Source organism: Solanum stenotomum, chromosome 8 (assembly GCF_019186545.1).
Source record: "Solanum stenotomum isolate F172 chromosome 8, ASM1918654v1, whole genome shotgun sequence".
Classification (NCBI taxonomy): domain Eukaryota; kingdom Viridiplantae; phylum Streptophyta; class Magnoliopsida; order Solanales; family Solanaceae; genus Solanum; species Solanum stenotomum.
This window is the reverse complement of record NC_064289.1, coordinates 49,610,541-49,616,540: the sequence shown is the minus strand read 5'-3', so window position 1 is coordinate 49,616,540 and position 6,000 is coordinate 49,610,541.

Genomic DNA, 6,000 nt, shown 5'->3' with positions numbered 1-6,000 from the left:
GCATATCAAGCTCTACCAAGTCAACAAGAGTAACTATATGAGACAAGGAAACGAGACACTTTCTATAGACCCTCTTAGCCACAATAGAATCACCAATGAGAGTAAAGACAGAAAAATGATCTAACAACACATCAAGAAGGACATCAAACCTCATAACCACATATGGCATCACAAAAGACAAGGTAGCACCACGATCCAGTAAAGAATAAACATCGAGTTGGACAACTTTCAACATACCGGTAACCACATCGGGAGAACCCTCTTGTTCACAACGAGTCTGAAGTGCATATAATCAGTTTTTCTTAGGTGCATTGGGACCCAAACCATTAGGAGGAACTTACTTGACCTCTCTTCCTTTAACCATAAGCATCGGGCAATCCCTCATTTTATGACCACTCTTACCACAACCCAAGCAACCATGCAGTTTCCTTTGTGCTTCCTTCCACACCTAGTATAAGTAGACATGGAAAATGAAGATCCGCTACCATTCCTTCCTTGAGGCTTAGGATTAGACACCCTATCTTTGTTGAACTTAGGAGGAGCATTGGAGGAACCTTGACCGGAAAACCTTTGTCGAAATATATAATGACCATGTCCACCGAACCTTGCATGAGAGAAATCATTACTGGTCTTAGACCTGTTTACCTCTATAGACTTTTCCTTAAGTTTCTTCTCTTCAATCTGTTGTGCATGAACCATGACACAAGAGATGTCCATGTCATTAATGATCATGGCGGTATGACACTCTTTAACCACCATTTTGGACACTCCCGAAATGAACTTACTCATCCTTGCCCTTAAATCGACAACCATTGTTGGAGCTTACTAAGATAATTGTGTGAAATTTAGAGCATGCTCCCTCACACTCATACTTCCTTGATGAAGGTTGATAAACTCAAGCACCTTGGCGTCCCTTATCTCAAGGGGAAAAAACCTATCAAGAAAATCAGCCTTAAACTTCTCCCAATCAAAAGGACCCGCATCTTCCGATCTCCCTTTTTTTCGTTATTTGTACCAAATTTGAGCCAGACCCTTAAGTTAATAAGTGGCCAATTCCACCTTTTCCACTAGCGTCACCCCCATGATCATCAAAACCTTATAGACCTCATCAATGAACTCTTGAGGATCTTCCTCAACTTTCGAACCATGAAACTCTGGAGGATCTATCCTAGTGAAGTCCCTCACTCTAGATACCGCTGTACCCATATTTTGGTTCACAGGAAATACAATTTTCCTATTGGCTTGGGAAGTCACAGCTTGAGCCATCACTTAAAAAATAGCCCTAAACTCCATTAGTCACTTGCTCGCCCAAATGATCGACCAGAACTTGAGAAACTTCTTATCCGCATTCTCCATCACATTTCTTCTAGAATAAGTTCTTAGAGTAGCCATATCCTGTAGAGCATCAAATAATGATTAGGAGAGAGACCTTATACAGTTAAACTCTACCACATGACTTAAGAGTGATGAGGGGCAAATACTTTAGCCCATTGATCTCAATCTTACTTTATAAAATTATGGATATCAGCCCATGATATGAACATATTCATATAAGCACTCGTTTCTCATAGTACACTCAGTCTCGCAAATTCAAGATTTGATCTTAATGGATAACAAAATAATGTTATGTCATGCATATTCTTATATCAGAACTCTCAAATGAATCGTGCTTATGATCATTCACCCTAAAGCTCTTTCAATGATCCTTTTTGGTTTTGAGAGCGATATTATCAATAATTGTTGAGTAATGATAGAATGAGAGGGTTTATGTTTCTTATTGTGGTAGTGGAAGTCTTTTTCTTCCATCCAAGTTATAAATATGGAGGTAGAAGGGGATGAGGTTTTACCATGAGTAATAGTTAAATGAGAGCAATTAGTCAATTCCTAGTAGTAATGCGTGAAATTTCAGTTGGTAGAGATGATGAAAATTCTTATAAGGATTGGTTAGGAGGAGTCCATGGAGTGGTTATAATATTAGGCTTGAATGTGGTGTTGTTAACATGTAGACAAATGCATGATGCATTATGTGTTTCTTGATATGGGCTCAAGGTTGGTTGAAAGCTGCTATAAGGAGAAGTATTCTTGGGATGAGATTTCCTATAGAGGTATAGAACCCCAATCTTGTGATTTAGATAGGAATAATAACCCTATATTAAGTACTTTATGATTCTTAGTTAGACTTGAATATAGTAAGAGTAATCCCTTTCCATTCTCAAACTAGTTGTTATTCGAAGACGAACGATCCCAAGGGGTATATATTGTAACACCTCAAGAATTTCTAAGTTAAGACTCAAACCATTCTTCATTTACTTGTAGGGTCATATCGGGTGATTTTTAAATTTCCTATATGTTTAAAGGTAAATTACTTAGTCTGGGAATGATTTTGGATATTAATTAAGGTAACTAGAAACTCCTAGCACAAAGTAGAGTTAAAAGTTTCCTTATCCATTAAGTTTTGATGTAAAATTCTACTTGGGTCAATTTCAAACGACCATATCTCTCAGAATATTAAGAGTTACATGGCCCATAACCTATCAAATTAATGGTGTTTGAATCTTCTTTCCAATGCCACCAATTTTGCACAATCCGAGGTTTGAGTAAAATGTTATGATCATTTTAGTAACCTGATACAGTGGTGTGATGAATTAGCTGACGAGAAAACATTAATAAGGGTCATTTTTGTCTTTTTACTTATAAGAAAACCCTAAACGAATTTTGACTAATTAACGACCCAAAATAATCATATTTTCATATATTAATTCATCATTATCTTCTCTCTCAAACCCTAAGGCAAAACCCTTAGGAAAAATCAAAGTAGAAGACTTTATTCAAGATTCTTTCAATATTTTTCAAGATTCTTCTACAAGGTAAGTCTTTCTCCAAGAATTCAGTTATTTTCAACTCAAATTCTTCAATACAATTATGAATCACTAACGAAAATCATAATTCTTGGCCGTAGAGATTTCAAAAAACTAATTCAAGAATCTCAAGAAAGGTTTTCTTGATTGTTCTCCTTCAAGCTAGGGTTTAAAGGCTTCTAATCAAGTTCTTCTTCAAGATTCTTCAAGAAACTTATTCTTTCAGGTTTGTAAGGCTATCATAGTGTTGGACTAGTTCGTCATCATGCCCTACATGTACTTTCAAATAAGTAAAAGAGAAATCTAGGATTCTACCCCTAGATTTGAGTATTCTTGAAATGAGTTGATTTTGAGTTCTTGAGTTCCTGTTCCTTTTTGAAATTCTATTCCTAATTATTGAATTTCTATATGTTATGCATTAAAATTCTTGATTTGATTCGTTCATGTCTATATTTCAGCATGAACCCTATGAATTGAGTATTTTTGAGATGAGAAATATCGTTGAGTTTTGAGTTTCGAGTTCTTGAGTCCTTGATTTCTTGAGTCTTGAGTTCTAAGTACTGAGCTTCCTTATTGCTATTAAGATCTCTGAGTTGAGTCGTTCATATCCTTAATTCCACATGAATCCTATGATTTGAGATATAAATTTTGAAAAGCCTTTTAAGGCCAACACTTGAGTTCTTAAACTGAGTTTTGAGAAAGTAAAGATGAGTTTTGAGAAAAGAGTTTCTAAAATATGATTAGTATGACAATCGAGTATGCCATCAATGTATGAGCAGTATGGTATATAGATATACCGTCTATGTTAATGCAGTGTGACTTTTCGAGTCATCAATGATCATATTAAAATATGACTTTGATATGCTTTTGAGAAAGTGTTTTCAAGTATTAATTAAGTAAGAGTATAAGGGGACTATGTATTCCCAGAGGTATCAATTTTTACATTGTTAAAAAAGAAGCTGTGATTTCTAAATGAGTTATGAGTTCAAAAGATATTTCAAGAGGAGTTACCTCTTTTGAGAGGGTAGTTTGAGCAATCATCTCAAACCAAAGGAAGATTTATGTTTTTAAACATATGAGCATGAGTATATATTATTGGGAGTAGTATTGAACACCGATATGAGGACGAGTTTAGACAACTCAAAGTCCTCATAAACTATGTATACCAACATGGTAAAGGGTCATACTTCTTAGATGATTCCTTATTGCTTTTCAAGCATAGCCTAGTGGATCCACTTAGTTGAGGTGTTCATTAACCCTACAAGGTATATGACAGTTCTTGCAGCGTGGGTGAGACGCTGTATCATCACGTAGCTCATAGTGATGGTTGTCGGTTAGAGAATCTCCCAAACAGAGTTAAGAGTGTATTTTTACTATATCACTTAATATGTTGAGTTAAGAGACGAGTAAGTATTTTGTAAAGTTTTAATGATTACACTTCTTTATTTATTTACACTCAGTTGAGTATATATCTATATCTTCTACAGCCCTTTCATTCAGTTATTTGTTATTCAGCTATATGACATACTCGTACATTCAATGTACTGATGTCATTCGGCTTGAATCTTTTAATGATGCAGATACAAGTTCTTAGGATTCATAACAAGAGTCCATTGAGACCACTTCATCTGCTCGTTAGCTTTTGAGTAAGACCTCCTTGCTTCTGGAGGACTCCATTTTTATGAGTTGTTAGTAGTAGTTCCCTTGAGGAGTCGTGTGTCTTATCTCGACACCCTTCTTTGTGTAGTAGAGGCTTCATTGATAGATAATTTTGTAGAGTCTTTCAGTTTCAAATATTTTATTTAAAAACAAATGTTTTAGACTTAGTATATTCAACGAAGTTTTAAGATTCAATAAACTGTTTTTAAACGTTTCTTTCAATTTAATGCTTATGTATGCTTGAGTTAGTCTTCCGCTTGTAGTCAGCCAAGATGAGGGTTCGCTTGGGGACCATCAATGGTTCTTGAGTGCCGGCTAGGTCTAGGGTGTAGGCTTGGGTCGTGACACAAGTCGTGACCAACCAAGCTGGACAACAAAGAGGAAATCGTCAGGATGTGGCTGATACATCCAGAATCCGTGAGTTCTTAAGAATGCATCCTCCAGACTTTACCTATTTAAGTGTTATTGAGGATCCATAAAACTTTGGGGAAGAGTTGAAGAAAATGTTTGAGGTGATGCATGTTGCAGATGTTGAGCGCGTGGAACTAGCTGCATACCAATTGAAGGGTGTTGCTAGAGTATGGTACGACCAATGGAAGAAAAGTAGAGTTGATGGTGCACCAATTGTGAGCTGGGCTGTGTTTGAAGAGCCCTTCATGGGGAGTTTCTTTCCTTGTGAGCTGAGAGAGGCAAAAATTAGATTATTCTTATTCTTAAGCAGGAATCCATATGTGTGCATGAGTACAACCTCAAGTTTACTCTACTTTCCTGTTATGCTCCGGAAATGATTGCTGATATGAGGAGCAAGATGAGATTATTTATGTCCTGGTTGTCTCGTCTGTCAAGCAAAGAGGGTAAGGCTGAGCTGTTGATAGGGGATATAGACATAACAAGGTTGATGATCCATGTGCAATAGGTTGAGGAAGATAAGCTGAGGGATAGAGAAGAGTTTTGAAGTAAGAAGGCTAAGACAACAAGAAATGAGTCTAGGCAGCAGAAGAATAATGTGAACCAATCCTCTTTTCAACAAAGCCAAATAGACCTGCTCCATCGTCTACTAGTGTACCTGCACCAAAGAACATATGTGAGTTCAGGAATTAGAATTCGTAGAACTTCAGAGCTAGACGTGCACAATTTCAAGGTAGTGTGGCACAAGGAGGTAGGAACCATGAAAGAGCGTGTCACGATGGCTCCACTGGTTGTTTGAAGTGTGGTCTGACAGGTCACTTCATGAGAGAATTCTCTAAGAACATTCAGGGAAATGGTAATGGGGGCACTAGAGCCCAATCTTCTTCAGCAGCTCTGCCAGACAGGGCTGCACCTAAATGAGCTACTTCAGGAACAAGAGAAGGTTCAAACCATCTGCATGCTATCACTAGTAGCCAAGAGCAAGAGAATTCGCCAGATGTTGTCACTGGTATGATCAAAGTCTTTAATTTTGATGCATATACATTGCTAGATCCAGGTGCGAGTCTATCTTTTG